This window comes from Anser anser (genome assembly GCF_964211835.1).
Source record: "Anser anser genome assembly, chromosome: 1".
In the NCBI taxonomy this organism is placed as follows: Eukaryota; Metazoa; Chordata; class Aves; order Anseriformes; family Anatidae; genus Anser; species Anser anser.
This window is the reverse complement of record NC_139720.1, coordinates 141836053-141853856: the sequence shown is the minus strand read 5'-3', so window position 1 is coordinate 141853856 and position 17804 is coordinate 141836053. Positions and strand designations below refer to the sequence as shown.

The window sequence follows — 17804 nt, the reverse complement described above, 5'->3', positions numbered from 1 at the left end:
CAGAATTGCTTATTCCAGCATGCTCTGCCAAAGCCAAAATGCTGCTGTTTTAACATGACCTTTTCACAAAATGGTACCTCCTAGCAGTTTTCTCTCCTCAACTGATTCCCAGGGTAGGTGGGAGGGGAGCTGGGTGTTTCCTCCTTCTTCCTGGGGAAATCACATTTTCCCAAGCAGCCTCTGACAGCAGGGCAGGTACTGGCTGGATGTCCTGGGGCAAGCCAGAAGGAATGAGCTTCCCCAGAAACCCTCTCTGCTTTTGTGACTCACCACTGTCCACAAGCACGTGCTTTCAATGCACTGTAACCATCGAGGCACACAAACGGAGAGCCTTTGCTGGTGAGGGTGGGGAATGTGTTTTAGCCACGATCTCTGGCCTATGAAACACCACAATTCAAGGCAGGCTGACACACGATAGTGCTGCTCCCTGCCACCAAACACCACCAGGAGACTCCTCTTGAGGACAAGGGACGGCTGAACAGGCAGCGGGTGCCCTCCCCAGCCACAGCCATCATCGAGGGGAGGAAGGAGACAGCTTCCCCAGCGGCTTGTGGCGCGTGTTATCCATGCCCTACCTGGGTCTCAGCTCAGTCCTACACACCACAGGCAGCTCCATCCAATTCTGCCAGGGCGGGCCGGCGTGCTTCGGTGCTGCCTCCCCTCCTTGCACACGGCTGCGGCTTGCCGGCAACCCTGCCAAGCAGTCTTGCAGGATTTCACTTCTGGCTTGTTCCACAAAAACCTTCTCAGCTTAATTCAAGGTCAGGAAAGAAGTCAGGCACCACCGAGCTGGAGACCTGGAGGGCTCATTATGATGATCTAGTCTTACTTCCCAGGAAAACACGGGCCATAACGTTTCATCAAGGGATTCCTTAATCAAAGGCTAATAACCTGATGAAGAGAATTCTAACCTTTTATTAAGGCACCCAATCTTGATTTAAAGACGCAAAGTAATGAAGAATTTACCACGTCTCTTGGACTGCTATTTGCTAAAAATACTGCTCCAGGGCTTCAGTTTGAAAGGTATCAAAGCTAATTGCAAAGCCAAACCAAAAGGAAAAAAAAAAAAAAAAAGAGAGAGAGAGAGAGAACTCAAAACCTGAAGATGAAATAAGCACACTGACAGGAAAAAAAAAAAAAAAAAAAAAAAACAATTTGTGGGGAAACTTTGCATTCTAGTGGAGTTTCTGGTCTTAATTTGAGGAAAGTGTGCATAGACGTTCGTATTTGCTACTCAGAAACAGAATAGGCTGTGACCTTGTTTACTAGGTATGCAAGTCCACAGACAAAACACAAAAGGGAACTTTGCTACCGGCACTGGTGAAATGCAGACCCTGTTGTGGCCCTTTCACGTTTGTGCCAAGCCCACATTTACAATAATGTGACTCTTAGTTTTCTTTAAAGTAAGAATAGAAACCAGCAGAAACCAGCAGCATGTGTGGATGTTTCTTAAAATGAAACCCAGGCTACCCAGCTCTCTGGATAGGAATTAGTTCAAATCTCCTGTCCCATAAGGGATTACGAACCAGTAGAGATGTACAGTTACAATGTCTCCTAGGACCGTTTATGCAGCTCCCGACAGTGTGAGTTTCTACTGATTTTCTGTAGTCATTTTTCAAATACCAGCATTACAAATCAGAAGCTAAGGTTACATGTCAAGAACTCTGACTTGATAACACATATGCTGACACGTAGTGTAAAACAATAGACAATAAAGTCCTAGAGACACAGATTCTCCTCTCTCCTCTCCTCTCCTCTCCTCTCCTCTCCTCTCCTCTCCTCTCCTCTCCTCTCCTCTCCTCTCCTCTCCTCTCCTCTCCTCTCCTCTCCTCTCCTCTCCTCTCCTCTCCTCTCCTCTCCTCTCCTCTCCTCTCCTCTCCTCTCCTCTCCTCTCCTCTCCTCTCCTCTCTTCTCCTCTCTCAGAAAGGTCACACAGTGCTGTGGACACCTTACGATATGCAAACCCCTCTAGGTAAAGAAGAGAGAGGACACTAGGTAGAAGAAGTATATCCAGTTTGAAAAGCAGCTGGGAAAAGGGTGCATGTCTTTGAAAAACTGCCTTACAAGACATCCCCAGCCCTCTCACTGTTACTGAGCTTCACAAGAACTATTAAAAGCAAGATTTTGAAGCTACGACCAATTAAGGGTTTCGGTGTTGTAACAAGTCACATTATTTTAGGTGTCTGGACCCAGAGCACAAAGCCCTGTGCCAGGCACAAGGCCATCATCTGCATCATGCAAAGAGATCTGGATGACTCGGATAAACAATTTAAAATCTTCATGTGAGGAGAAGCCTCCTGGAGCCAGGTGAGTAGCAGCACCTACAGTGAACTCCAAAGTGTCAGCACCTGCTACGGGGCCGGCAGCAAGCCCTTCCACCCAGGCAGATCGAGCGCCTACAGGCAAACCTTTTAAGAAACAACCAGGTGACAGTAGTGACAGTATTTTTCTGTTTGCAGGTCAGCGTAGCAGGTTATTTGCTAGAACCTGGAAGCAAGCTGTTCTTAACATAAATAGGTTCTCTGTCGGGAAAGGACCTGACTTCAAGCCTTGTTTTGTGATGTGACCATTCGGCGTGAAGCTGAGCAGTCCAGGATGCAGGACTCAAAAGCACAGAGAGAGAGAAGAACAGTGAGAGCCCAACTCCCAGCCTGACTGGTCAGGGAAAGCTGCTGGGAGAAGCCCAGGTTCTGCTCTGCTCCCAAGACAGCCTCTAAGGTCCCAGCACCAACCACAAGGCACCCTCTGCCAAGGGCTGGGGACATGCTCCACCACAGCATGTCTGCTCCATCCATACCTCCATTCTTGCACATCCCACACTAGCCACATCCAGAACATGGTCCTTTGATGTGATCAGTAGAGTAGTTCTTACTGGCATCCAAAACTCACTGATAACCTGAAAAGAGAGGAAGCTAAGACCTCTCCTGTGAAGAAAGGCTGAGAGAGCTGGGGATGTTCAGCCTGAAGAAGAGAAGGCTCCGGGGTGACCTCATTGCAGCCTTTCAGTACCTTTAAGGGGCTTATAAAAAAGATGGAGAGTGACTTTTCAGATAGTACCATAGATAGTGATAGGCCAAGGGGGATAAGGATAGGACAAACTAAAATAGGGGAGATTTATATTAGGTGTTAGAAGGAAATTCTTCCCTCAGAGGGTGGTGAAGCCCTGGCACAGGCTGCCCAGAGAAGCTGTGGATGCCCCATCCCTGGAGGTGTTCAAGGCCAGGCTGGATGGGGCTTTGGGCAGCCTGGTCTGGTGGGAGGTGTCCCTGCCCGTGGCAGGGGGTTGGAACTGGGTGATCTTTAAGGTCCCTTCCCACCCAAACCATTCCATGATTCCATGATTCTAAGAATGATAAATGTTATTTAAACTTCAAAGACAAAAAACAAGGTATCATCTGTTTTGGCAAGTGGCTGCAACCTGGCCAATCTGGATTCGCTGGATTCTTTTTATAGCTCTCTTCATGACGTTGCCTGGAGTAAAAGCTTCAAAAAGGCTTAGATGGAGCAGACGTAACTTGTTCTTGTGTCATCAGAACATAAATTTTGACTAGGGAGAGATTTAAGGACCTAGGCTTAGGTATTCAGGTATCTAGCATGAGCTTGTATTTCCTAACCAAAATAAAATATGGTAAACTTTGCTGTGTATTGAGTTGAGTTAAAACACTGTCTGAGTGGAGGATTTGAACTTAATGAACAAAGTGTACACAAAACACGTACTTTGTCTTGTCATGCTGCTTTAGGTCACAGTCTCACAAAATTCCTCCTTCCCCTCCAGACAAAGCCACGAGCAGAGGATGAAGCTATATTGTCGGACTCCGAGCATACGAAAGGGGTAAATTGATACCCACATCACAAAGCTCCTATCAAAGCACAGACGGGTGCTTTGTGAAGACAGAAGGCAGCTGGAACCCTGAAAGCAACCCAAAATTCACTTTTGATTATACCTTTGTGTGTGTGTGTGTGTTCTGAGGATTTTACACTAAAGAAGCAGAAGTGACCCAATTGGTTTTGCTTCTGCAGCTCAGCTCTGCTCTTTGCCTTTCCATTTGCCTTACAAGTGCCAATTTAAAACATGTGTCAGGCACAACTCGCACATAATGAAAAGATGACGTTCAGATTGTACTGCCTTCATTAAAGTAATACAGAGTTTCCACTCACCAGCGTCTTCCTCATTTTAAGCTGCACTGCAAACTGTTCACCATCCTAGTTGCTCTCTCGAAAATTGACCAGACAGATCCCTCCCAACATTTCTGCTGCACCTTTTTGAGCCAGACAGCAGAAACAAGTGCATTGAGGATTTCAGCACAGCGTGCCGTGACCTCAGCATTAAATCCTCTCAGTGGCACTTTCCCAGGTGACGTTCTTCGGGTACACTCCCAAACTTCATTCAGTCCACTCCTAATACGCTCCCAACCTCTTACCTTCAAGAATTTATTCATTTCTGATGTTATATACCAATATGAAAGACATCTTGGTTTATCTAGACAACACAGCCAACCAGCACTGTGGTATGAAGTAGGCTCAAAGAACAAGAAACACTTGGAAGAAAATTCCTTTTTCTACTTCAAGAATGTTTTTGGTTTTAGTTCAAGAAGAGGATACTTTGCAAACAGGTTCCCGTACAAAAACCACAGTCCACAACAACTGCATGTGAGAGACATCACAGCTCCAAAACTGCAAGAAAGCTTTCTGCACTGTTATAATGGGATGGGGAATGGGATATTCTATGTGACTGAGATGCATTTGAGTGCCAGGCTCCCCAGCAGTCCTGGAGGTCACTGCCTAATCCCACATGAATTATTTTTGCCCTTCCAAGGAGCTTTCCACATGAGCAAGGAAGCATAGTCAGAAAAGGGGATGCCTCACATCAGAGTTTGTAGTACCCACGGGCAAACATATATATGTTGAAGTAGTTGTGGCTCTCTTGACACGGCAGGCACAAATTTGGCTTTGCTCATGTTACTGCTGCATGTATCAGTCTGGGCAGAGCGGGTTTGAAGGGGTACAGCTCCTGCTAAATGCCAAGTGGAGCTCCACCTTCGTTGTGCTGCACATGCCTTCGTATCATGTCCTATGAGGAGTGGCTGAGGGAGCTGGAGTTGTTTGGTCTGGAGAAGAGGAGGCTCAGGGGAGACCTCATTGCTCTCTACAGCTACCTGAAGGGAAGGTGTGGGAAGCTGGGGGTCGGCCTCTTCTCACAGGTAACTAGGGATAGGACTAGAGGGAAGGGCCTCAAGTTGTGCCAGGGGAGGTTCAGGCTGGAAATGAGGAGACATTTCTTCTCAGAAAGAGCAGTCAGGCACTGGGACGGGTTGCCCAGGGAGGTGGTGGAGTCACTGTCCCTGGGGGTGTTCAAGGGAAGGTTGGACGAGGTGCTTAGGGACATGGCTTAGTGGGTGACATTGGTGGTAGGGGGATGGTTGGACCAGATGATCTTGGAGGTCTCTTCCAACTTTAATGGTTCTGTGATTCTGTGATCTCAGCACCTCTGATGGACATACCGTGGAATTCCAGATTACCCTGCACTGCTGGCCTTCGCGGTGTCCTGGAGATAAAACCACAAAACTAGGCTTTAAGGTGGTCAGAACAACTACAAAGTAGTAGTAACCTTACAGATCAGCACAGAAAAGTTCATCCCATGCAGACTGCATGGGCAGTGTGGGAAAAGCATGTCAGAACTACTCATACATGAAAAGGAGGCCATGAATACTTTGAGGATGGCATAAAAGCAGGCAGATAGCAAAAAGAAGCATTAAAAAGGCCTTTTTTAAATGAGGGTAAGACCTTTCTTCCTGATGTGGTAGAAAAAGAAGTAATAAGGAAGGTGAGATAGGGTCAGGTTGCTGGATAATGCAGACTTCCCGGGTAGCAAGATACCTGCCAAATGAGGTGAGACAGCATGACTGTGAGAGGTGCCAGAGAGAAGGTGGTTACAGAAATTAAGGTCTGAGGTGAAGAGCTCAGCACCAACTGCCTAAACAACACTGCAGACAGTTCACTGAAGACATCTGCTCGGGGTACAGCTGCAAGCCAAACATCTAAGAAAGTGTTTGGCTACTCAGCGGATGAGATGGTGAATAATGCAGAAAATATTCTCCCTTTATACCATTCAGTGCTGAATTCTCACCTGGCATACTGTCCATGCCCCTCTGCAAGCTCAAAAAGATCCTGTGGGAACAAGTGGAGGTCAGAGAGTAGGAGTGAGAATAAATGAGTGGGCAGTGGAGGCAGAGGCAGGACTATGGCAGGAAGAGCTTGAAAAGGCTGAGGTTTGTTTATCTCAGACTGGAGACAGAAAAGAAGGGACGCAGCAAGATAAAATACCAAATACTCCAGGATAAGATGTCTCAGACACTTCTCTTTACCTTGCTGTGTAACACAAGAATAAAGGAATGTACGATGAAATGAAGAGCTCATGCATTCAAAGACGATCAAAGGAAATTCTCTGTCACGTAATGTGTAATTGGACAGTGGAAGATATCACCACAGGAAAGCACTGAGGTCAGGAACTTTGCAGGATTCAAAGAAGGATGGGATGGCTATATGGATCACAGGAATATCCAGTCAGAACAATTATGCTAAACTTTGGAAGAAGTATAAAGACGGGGTTTCAGAGTTTAAGCCAGTATCTGACTACGGGAGAATAAAAATTAGGTTTCTGTAGGGGTAGATTATCCCACATCTGTCTCTGAGGTCCTTCTTTGCCAGCAGCTGATGCCGGTCTCTTTAAGGCCAGATCATCAGCCTGCATGAACGACACGATTTCTGTTTTCCCAGCTATGCATCAACTTCAGGGGCACTGAAAAGCTTTGTCTAGCTGCAACAATGTCAGCAAATTCAGACCTGCATTTTCCCACTGGTGATACACTTACGGCACCACCTGTAGTAAATCAGCACAAGGCACTTTTATCACAACACAATTTCCTTTAACGTAGGCTAGCTCTGACTGCGGAGCCGTGGCCATGTAGACGTGGAGTGTGAGAGTTTGATACCTTCCTCTCTGCACGCCAGAGTCAAGCTCAGTCTTGCCTGCTCCTGCCTTGTGTTCCCTTTTACAGAGTTGCCAGCATTCACAGGGAGAGCAAAGCTTAATCATGACCTGAGCTTAATCCACAGCAAACAGCTCTCTGTTAGGAGGCTCGTGCATACAAACCACCTATTTCCTGACAATATTCTCCTTAAGGACTAACCTTTTCTAAAAGAAGCGGATGTACCTTCTTCTCTGACCACGACGCAAAATGAAGGGAGCCCCCGCCTTCTGTTGAGGTCCATATAGCTAATCCATATGCTCAAAGCTGTATCCACCAGCTCCAGGACCCCAAGGCTAGGCAGGAGATCCGGGCTCCATCCAGCTCAGCCCAGCTGCAGCAGCAGCAGTTTCAGAGCCCTCATCAATTTATTTACTTCAAGAGCCTCTATCTGACGCCTACACAGCCAAGCACAGATTTTCTGCGTAGTTCTGGTGCCTGAAGCCTATGTAATTGCAGTTTAAATGCTTATATCCCATTTTGCAGTTAGGAGGGCTTCCAGTTTCACCCTCCTTCCCTAGTCTTGCAAACTACCAGCTGACCTCCAGTTCTCTCGCTGTCCCCAAGCTCTCTCAAGCAGCAGCCCAACAACTTTTCTCTGTCTTAACAACACCTGAAGCTAGCTTATTTACACCCAGCATGATCCCAAGCTTTTTAAGGGGCAGCATTTACCTTCTCCCTACCCTTTTCTCCTCTTTGCCCCAATCCACATCCATTATGGCTTGTGTGCAAAGGAAGATCTTCCTACAAGCAGACAGGTACAGTTTAGGAACCTGTAGAAGCTGAAACCAAACAAAACCAAACCCTGAAACACTGCAGTGTGGATTGTTCCCCTAAACCATTTTGCTGTTATTTCTGGGCCTTTCCTGCCCTCCCGCTTGTTCCACAGGAGAGTCTCATGTACTCACCAGCCTGAGTTAAGTGTTCCCGAGGCTGTATTCACCCTCAGCTAACGCAGTGAAGTCAAAAGGCAATGATCTTTTCTTTTTCTGCAGCGGTTTGTGAAGTTTCTGTTCTCTGCTCAGTACCTCTTCCTTAATTTTTATAATCTCAGAGCACTCTAAGCATTGTCTGGTAACTGTGCCGATCATTACTATAATTTTAAAATCTCTTTGAGGTCTCTTTGACCCCTCAAAATGAGCCTCTTAACTTTGCCTCAGAACTGAAATCACTGAAACCATTACCGATTAGCTGCTTCATAATGCACCTTTCTCCAAGCATACCCTTCCTGAGACGGTGACCCATGCTCCTTGCAGTATTCTAGCGAGGCCTAATAACCATCTTCCAGAGGACTGTATTGCCTCTTTCCTGGTGCATTATAGCTCATTGTTCCATCGGGCTAGTGTCTTGTTTGCCTTTTTTATTGCAGCTGTGCACCGAAGTGATGGTTTCTATGATTTTTTTTCCACGGTAACCCCTTTCTCTCCCTGAGCAGCGTGCCGGATGTAACACCCATTCCTTACATTTGCTCTTTGTTCCCAGACTAATCACTTTTCATTTTCTATACCAAGCAGCATTTGCCATCTGCTGGCTCATCAACTAAATGATCCAAATCCCGTTTGAATCCGCTTGCATTGTTCCTTATCGCTTCTGCGTGCTTCCAGTCTTACCGTCCCACCAGCAGAGATTTCACACGCACGGCGCTCAGCTGAGGCACAGGAATCCACGGGATCTTCTCACACCGTGGGCAGAGCGTCCCGCCCGGATCTGCCGCTTGCTGCCTCCATACAGAAAAGAAGGGTTGGCTTTGGCAAAAAAAATTAGGCTCACATATGCTTCAGGCTGCTTGAGATAAAGGATGGCTTTAAGCCCAGGAGCTGCACCAGGGGATGGTGCAAGGCAGCGTCCTACAACACAGATACCAAGGATTGTGGAAGGGCTGCTGCAGCTTTCGGAGACACCTGCTGGTGTGCCCACAGCAAGAGGCAGCTCTGCTTCCCAGCTGACAGCTCTCCCCACCTGTGTTGGAAGGACAGGCACATGCCACATCTCCTTGCACCACATACCATTTCTGTCTGTGGGGGGAAAGGCAGAAAGGAAACAGGAATGTGGACAAAACAAAACTTCGCCCTTGGAAACCAGGGCCCCTGGCCCCATGGGCTAAAATACAAATTTCCTCTCACCCCAACAGTGCACTCTCCAAAACTCCAGCACAAAGAAATTGTCCTGAATCTTTCTGGGAAACGCACGGAAGGCCAGACGTGTGGAAGAAGCAGGGGTCAGCTGGGGACACACGCTCTTTTCCCAGCTCTCAGCACCAGTTGTGGCAGAGTGGCGTGCGCTAAGCTCTGGTGCTTTTAAAGCAGGGTTTATGGGCAACACTTCTGCTGTGTTGATGCCTGTGCCACATGGCATTCTCTTGGAAACTCTTTTCTGTCTTAGCAACAGCCAGCCTGACTTGCTGGTCTATTGCCTTCGCCTTATTTTGTTTGTCATTTCAGGAAAAAATTGTCTGAGATTACCCAGAGTGAGCAATCTTTTGGATGATCTTTTCCGGCCTTCCCTTAAAAGCATTGCCTGCACTTGGGGCATTATCAGTTGCCTATCCAAGAAACACTCAGGCAAGAGAAGAACTGGACAACCTGTGCATTCTCTAGCAAATTTTCTAATCATTTATTTATGGGGAAAACGACCACAGAGTGGTCAGTTCAGAAAGCTAAGTTTTTGCAGCTGTTTTGTGGTCCACATGTAAAAAGATCTAGTTTTTCTTTAAAGTGTGTCAATTTTTCTGAATGCCAAGTTCACAAGGGCTAGGCCTGATTTCAAACAACATTTACTGCTCCCATTTATAGTTTTTTCTACATGGGGATTTGAGTTAGGAGTGCACAACATGAATAAATCTTTAATAAGCTACAAACATCAGCGGAAATAACTTGTACTATGCCTTTCTCAGGCAGGAAACCAGCATACCCAGCCTAACTGACTTGCCCTTGGCTATAATTGTGATTGGAGATACCAGCTTTTATCCCAGACTTTCCACACACTTAAAACCAGCTTGGGTTCTAGGTGCTCAGCATTTCTGAAAGACAATTTTTACCTTTATTTGAGCGCAGAAAATCAGCACTCGCTCCGTACTGTTCATATGCTCTTTTCTGCTGGATAGGGTGGTAGGGGAAAAAAAGAGTTTTGGTAACTAATGGCAGCATTCCAGTGCTCTTTATTAATACATAAGTCAGAGGAGTTCATCACAGGTATGGATAGAAAGATTTTTCATAGTCCTTCTCTTAGCCTTACTTAGGTCTCCAATAAGAAAATGAAGCTCACAGACAAATTTAACTTAGTTTCACGTCTAAAGAATTTGCATTCCATGAAAAAAAAAAAAAGAGAACAATGACAGCCCAAATTCAGCCTTTTTAACAATAAAAGTCCTGCAATCTGGTTTAGACCTGTTCTTGTGCATTGTAGCTGTATGATTTGTGCAGCATGCAGCCTCATTAAACTGCCTGAAATTCATGAGTGCGATTTGAGCATGCACCTGTAATATTATTTGATTCACTGGAACTTCTGAAAACCTCCTCTATTATGACATTTAGACACAGCCTGGCTCTTCTGTCTTTCTCTCCCTTTTGGCAAATTTGCATCCAGAACAAGTAAGACAGAAATCTTGCAAAAGGGGTAGAACTGCCATGTCCCTTCAATAAAAGTACAATTTTCCCTATTTATCTCACCATCTGAAGCAACCAAAATTCCCTCCGAGAGTACTGCAGAGGCCTCTGCCTACATGCAAAAACATATAAATATATATATTGATCAATCTCTTCCTCTAGCTCACAAGCATCCTCCAGATCTTTTCCTATCTCTAGCCTCAGCACAAGATTTCTCTTTTCTTGTAGTAGGAACCACTAGGTCAGTTGTAATGTTCGTGCCGTTTCCTCCTGCTGACGTGCTGTCCTCTTTTCCACCGTTAACATCCACTGTCTACTTGTTTACCCCTTCCTGAAGTGTTGTGGAAATTCTGTCTCTCTCTGGCACTCCACGTTGGGCTGAGAGCCTGAGCAGGGTAGAACAATTCAAGAGGCTGCCTTCTCAGGAGCTGTCAGTGGGTTTCCCAGGAGCCCAGAAAATTCAAAGGATAAAGTGGCCCCTGTTGCCCTCACTGCACCTTTGATGCACTGATACTCGCACGATTCACAGGACTGCCCAGAGCTGGGTGTGAACACATTGTCTTACCAAGTTTTCCTCATTTCAGAATCATTAGTGTCTCCTACAGCCCATTTCCCAGGCGTCCATTACGTGTGATACTTGGATTAGTAGCAAAAATGTTGTTTTGCCTTATCCAATTGTTTCTTTCCTCCCTATCCCTGTCTTTCCCTGAATCTTTTGTTAACAAGACATAGACAGGTTCTGATCCTGCAGTCAATAATATGACCCCACGCAAGAAGACTGTGATGCACGGCAGAAAGGTGAGATGAGTGTGAGATTGACTTCTATGAGTAAGATTCATCTTAATTAATATCAAATATTTCATAGTGTAGCCCTTTACATACGAGCTAGTCACCCTAGGGTCTCTTTATACTGGGTGGAGACAGGTACAGTCAAGGCTAGCCCAGCTGTAGGTACCTAAATTAGGAGAAATCAATTCGGTCCTTCATTTCTGGTTCCGATTGCATTGCCTGTGTCTGTATTCACCAGATTCACTGCATCTACTTCACTGATGTCAATGGCAATTTTTAAAACTTGCACTCTTGGAGGTACCACAAGGCATGCCATGCAAAAATATGCCAGAATACATCCCTGTCTTCCAAACTACCTCAAGGTCCTTCCTGACTGTTAATTGGAAGTTCTAATAGGATCTCTGCAACTTGATTTTCTGGACATGCCACTCACTGAGAGAAAAAAGGTGTCCACTAATTTCTATCACTGAAAAGATGAGCTCTTCTGTGGCTGTATAGAAAAAGAACCCCTGCAATAAAGCTTTGCTATCTGTGCAGTAAGAGGAGAATATGTAAGCCTGTTTAAATGCTTTCAACAGCACTCATTAAATCTCTTATCACCATGGGGAAAAAAAAGAAAAAAAATAAAAAAAGGAAAAAGAAAAAAAGAAAAAAAAACACCTTGGCAACACTAAGAAGAAGTAAAATTTAGGGATTTCCATATAGCTAAGATCTCAAACAGTTCTGAGAAGGAGGAAACTGACTCCAGGTAGAAAAAGGGACAAAAATAATTGGGAGTGACTGACGTAGTCAGAATAATTCTTCCCCTACCTTAACACAAATACAGACCACATAGTTTACAGCAGAGAACTAACATTTCAGAGTAAGAACCCCCCTCCTACCTAACCTGTGTATAGGTTGACAAGGGTCTGCAAAGCACAGCATGCAGCAGGGAGTCTATTGCATTCACTGCAAGGAGAGATCCACCTTTCTGAAAACAGAGAAGCCGGGGAGTTAGGTGAGAGACAGAGCTTTAGGCTTCTTTATGTTACTGTAATCCAAATTGCCTATTCAGTGTTTGAGTAGGGTATTTTTTCCCAGTTGCCTAAAAGTGAGTGGCTTTGTTGTTCTGAACAGGCCATCCCCAAGTTGTAGCAAGCACCTGCTTTTGGCAAAACTCCAAAAATTGAGTGTTTGTGCCCAGCAAAGCTCTAAGCGCAGCTGGGTATGATAAAGAAACTGTAATAAGGAACACTGCAACTGAAATCAAGGACTCCATCTCATCTTATCTTTGGATTGGAGATGCAGAACTTATAATCAGTAAGGGAATATGAGCCTAGAAAGACTACAAAAAAAAAAAAAAACAGGTCAACGGCATAAAGGCATCCATTTTATTATACCTATATAGAGAGAGTATATTATTATCTAACAATATCTTTGAGTACTGAGTCATGGTTTCAGATCCATGAAAAGCTAGGCTGCAGGTGGCAATCCACTCATGCATATTTGCTCTTCACAAAACCCATTTTGCATTGAGGGAACTGCTAAAATGGAGATGCCAGAACGCTATCAGGATGATGCAGAAATCTTTGCAGATGTGCAATTTTCATCTAAAATAAGTTCTACTACTGCAGAGTCCTAGAGTACTTCAGCACAAAATTAGCCAAAATTTATTTTTATGTAGTCTTCCCAGTTTCAAGGGCAGATGCAGCCCTGCTGTATGAGTGGAGGACTGTTACCACATAATTAACACCACTTAAGCGTTGCACCAGTCAGTGGTAATAAGCAAGGGGAAGAGAGGACAGAGGGATCTTTAGACTCCTGAATAAATCCAGACTTTGTGCAAAATAGGTTTGATATATCGGCTACCTTAACACCTCTTCAGAATGACTACTGGGGAGTAAAGTTGGATAAATAAAGCCAGCAGAAGAGTCTCATGTGCCAGCATTTTTGTTCTTCTGGGTCAGGCTAGTTGAAGACAGAGGAGAAATATCCACTGGTGACATCTTTCCCTTCAGCCACTGGACTGCAGCAGTAACCTAAGAGCTGTATTGCTCCCTCATTAGTAAAATGCCCAGAGCTGTTAGCTCTGGTTCTTTCCAACAGCCTTTCCAGGTTCATTTGTTTTTCATAATTGTTTTGCTTCCCACCATTTTTCAGCCAGGCCTTTGTCATTGTCTTAAGAGTGCCTTCTGTCCAGAGCCCCACAGGCATTTTCCCTAATGCCAGACCCCAATGCAGACTGCTGGTCTCTCAGTGAGTTTCATCTTGTGCTGCTTTAGCCTTTCACAACTGCTCTTAGTAACATGCTCAGGAAAAAAAAAAAAAAAAAAAAAAAAGAACAACAAAAACAGATTGTTTGCTAGTGTAGATTATCCTGCAGAGGTTTCTTTTTCTTTTTTTTTTTCTTTTTATTTTTTCTTCCTGTGATATTTAAAAACCATGCAAGAGAGACAGGGATTTCCATCCCTGGCTAGAAATCTTTCCTAGCTTCTTTCACTCTTGAAAGAGCAAGAGTAGCTCTGCCTAGCAGAACTGATTAATTGTGGTTATAATAAAACATATTCCTTCTAAAAATATCTGACTGCATTGTGTTTTAGGGGCTAGAGAAAATTGGCATCATGGCTAAGATGTATGTGTACGTAGCAATAGGCCTTATGTAACACATTAATGCTAGAACTAAATGCTGCAGATTAGATTTTTACAACAGCATTTTTCACCAGTTACCATGAAACAATAGTGCTTGGTCAGGAAACTACTGCAATAATCCTGCAGCTTTTTACAAGTCAATATTTAAGGCATCGCTACAGCAAGGCTGTGTTACTACAGCATTGCAGGAGCTGTGAAGTGAGCCTCCGTCATTCATAATTACCTAGACGTAGGAAACCGCCGATGAGCACGTCCTCAGCTTCTCCTCGGGGGCCGGGGGTGTTTCCAGCGGTGCAGCCTAAGGCGACCCTGCGGATCACCACCAGAGGCAGCGCAGCAGCTGCCTGCAGCCCCGGCCCGGCTCCACGGGGTGTCAGCAGCGGGTTGCGAGGGCAAAGCCGGGTGGGGAGGGTGCCTTCGTCGTGCCCTCACCTCCCTGTTAGACGGTGTCCAAGTGAGGCAGACGTAGGACCCTTCCAACCCAGACCGCCCCGTGGGTCTACCACATAGTGCATGACAAGGAAACGGGGTGCTGTCTGCCGCCTTGCAGCTGTTCCCAGTGGGTTGTCGGTCTACCAGGGGCTGCTGGCACGGAGTAAGAGCTGCAGAAGCTGCAGGACAGTGACTTATGGAAAAGTAGAGAGCAGTAACTGGTAGTCAGTCGACTTCACCTTCCTTAGCTTCTGGAGCTGGTATGAGGATGGTGAGCCTTCTGTTACCAGATGATCACCGTGGCTCTAGCAGGGCCAAGTAAATGCCAGTCCTTTTCCTCTGGAACATAGCTAACTACAGACCAGCACAACAGGAATTGTGAAAAACACAAAAAACATGGCCAATGTTAAGTTATTCCTATTCCTCCTCCTGTGGCATAGCAGTGGATTGAGTCCCTGTTGGCCCTTGTATTTACGTGTATTATGATGGCCCAAGACCAATCAAAGGAACACACAGAAGTATCAACGTGAGGACAGGCCTTCAGCTGGTGGCTCTACATGCCCTTCCTGGCACAAGGAGGCCCAGAGTTATCCTATATTTATGACAACAACCTTCAAAGCTCACAGCATCTGCAGCCACTGCTAGGTCGTGTCTCCCTTATCAGGCTGCAAGAAGCATGACACGAAGCCTCTCATACTTCACCTGAAATTCCCTCGTGCTGAATTGATTGAAATTATTTATTTGTTTTTTGTTGGTGGGAGCAGAATTTGACTCAGACAGTAGGATTTATATGGACAAGCTGCTTACCAGTCACACTGACCCCACTGAGATGCTCCAAGACCACAGTCCCATTGAACTGAGGCCTGTACATATGTTGCCTCTCTCTCCCCAGCCCCAGATTTGATTCCAAACTTGGTGAAGATAGCAAGAATTATTTTTCTGAAGTCAACATGCTTTAAGCTGGGCTTCACCTTGTAAATATTTACACAATGAGTAAGCATATGCCCCGGTTCCTGATCTGCCTACTATAACCTAAGATTTTTCTATGTCAGCTTAGAAGCCTGCCAGTGCAGATGAAGTGCAAAATGAAGGCTTTACAAGACACAGAAGTAAATAATTCCTGTTAATATTTGTCCCTTTACCTAAATTTTTATACTTTCATCCTCTCTTTAACAGTAATTCCTTTCTCTTTTACTTATTTTAACTAGTTATATGTAATCTTTGCTGAAAGTATTGTATGGTTACTTCACCCTTTTTCACTGTTACCTCTTAACCTAGCTTTACTTCACGAAACAAAACAGTCGTCCCCACATGCCTCCCTAAATAATTGTTGGTTCCTCTTATAATTTGCTTATATGCCAGCTTCTATTTAAAAAATAAAATATAATCGTTGACTAACCATTTTAAAGCTGTTCTTGCCAACCTAAATTAATCCCCGCTCCACTTGTCTTTCTGCCTTTCTGCTCCACAACTGCCCCCTAGAGAAATTGCTCTGGAAGGAAACAAAAGCGCACACATCCACTCACGCAGCACAGGTAACAGTTGGTTTGCTCCAGACTGGCAAGGACTAAGCTTGGTAGAGGCATTTCTCAGCAAAGGTGGAAAATGTTGGCCCAGTGAAGTGGATATGCTTTAGATAATGTACCTTTTTCTGAACAGTATCTTGCAAACATGTTGTTTCAGGTAAATAATGCAATTTCTGATCTAAATTAGAGAGAAAGCAGACAGCCACAACGTCTCCGGAATTTGAGAGTTTAAGGCTGGTCTAAACTCTGGTTAGCACTTCTACCTGGCAGGGAACACCCACCTTTTGAATATGGGTTTCATTAAAATTCTGAGTAAAAACCGATTTATTTATTTTTTCTCATGAAGGTGCTAGGAGGTTTCCCTTGAACATTTTCTGAGTGAAATGAAGAAACCACGCCCTGGCTAAAATAGCTGAGGGTCACCAGACTTCAGTAGACATGAACTTCATGAACTTGACTGTTCCTTATCCTGCCTGGATACTTTGACAAGTATGAATTGGGTGTGGGGAAAAGCCTGGCCAGTCCTAACGCTCTTGGCTCCCTCACACAGCGCAGGGCAGGGAAACACTTGAAAACTTTTTTCTAAAGCATGGGACAACCGTTTCTGTGCTCTGACAATGCAAGTGGAGGAAAGAAGGTTATGGATAAGGGCTTCTCTTACAGAGAGGCATGTATCTTATTACTGAAACTGAACCTGTGTGGGAGGACTGATGGGCAAACTGGGGTTTTGGCCAGCACGAGTGGGGTTCTATCAGTGTGGATTTGTGGGACTGGGGCCATTTTCTCTGTATAAAGCGAACTCAACCACGGCCCAAGTTTCCCGTTAGCAGCAGGACTAACGAGGCCTGCCTTCCTACGGGCACGTCTCGCTTCCCCTCACGGGGCTCCCCTCAGCGCCCCGCCAGGGGGCGCCGCCGCCCCGCGGCCATCCCGCAGCGGGCGGGCGGGGAGGGGAGGGAAGGGGAGGGAGGGTCGGGGAGCGGGAGCCGCGCGCGCCCGTCCCGCCCCGCGTCACGTGCCCGGCGGGCGGCCGTTGGTGGCGCGAGGCTCTCCCGTGACGCGCTCGCAGGAAGGGCGGGGGGAGGAGGAGGAGGAGGAGGAGGAGGAAGGCTGGCGGCCGTTACCGGGGGGAGCCGCCATGTGAAGCCCCGGCCGGCAACGCGCGGCTGGGAGGCGGCGGAAGGTGAGCGGCGGTGCGGTGCTGCGGGCTCCTTGCTTCCTTCCTTCCCTCTCCCCCCTCCCCCCCCCGTCATGGCGAGGCCCCCATGGCGGTTGGCCTAAGAGGAAAAGAGCCGTGGGGGGGGGGGGGAATTGGGGGGGGAGCTGCGGGGCCCCTGCCCTGCCTCGGCCCCTCCCTGCGGCCTGGGCCTGAGGAGGAGGAGGAGGAGGAAGGGGGGTGAGGGGGGGGGGTGTTATGTAACCGCCGGCGGGGGCCTTCGGCGGGGAGGCGGGCGTGGGGGGGGAGGGGAGAGGGAGGGGAGGGGGTGGGGGAGGGCTGAGGGGGGGTGTTAGGGCTTGAGGGGGGAGGGTGAGGTTTGGGGGGCCGCAGGTGCCCCTCCCCCGCCGGCACCTGCATGGGTACCCGTGGGGGGGGGGTGTTGGGGGGGTCGGCAGCGAGGGGTCACTGCGGGGAAATAGGGGAGGGGACGCGGGGATAAGGTGGGTGGTTTGGGGGGGGGGGAAGCCCGAGCCCTGTCGCAGCCCCGCCGCCCTCTCCTCCCCCCGCAGCCGGCTGCGGATTTTGCGCCCCGCGTTGGCTGCGAGTCGCCTGTGCTGAGCGAGGGTGGCTGGTGGGT

The 17804-nt window shown here is 46.8% G+C and overlaps 1 protein-coding gene across 2 annotated transcripts in view; it reads left to right on the top strand.

Moving 5' to 3' along the window:
• Window positions 1-17035: 17035 nt before the first annotated feature.
• Window positions 17036-17804, top strand: part of REV1 (REV1 DNA directed polymerase) — a 57171-nt gene continuing 56402 nt past the window's right edge. For both annotated transcript variants that reach the window (XM_083826906.1, XM_083826905.1), the window contains exon 1: window positions 17036-17191. The gene's annotated coding sequence lies outside the window, so the exon portion shown is untranslated. The remainder of the gene's footprint in view (window positions 17192-17804) is intronic.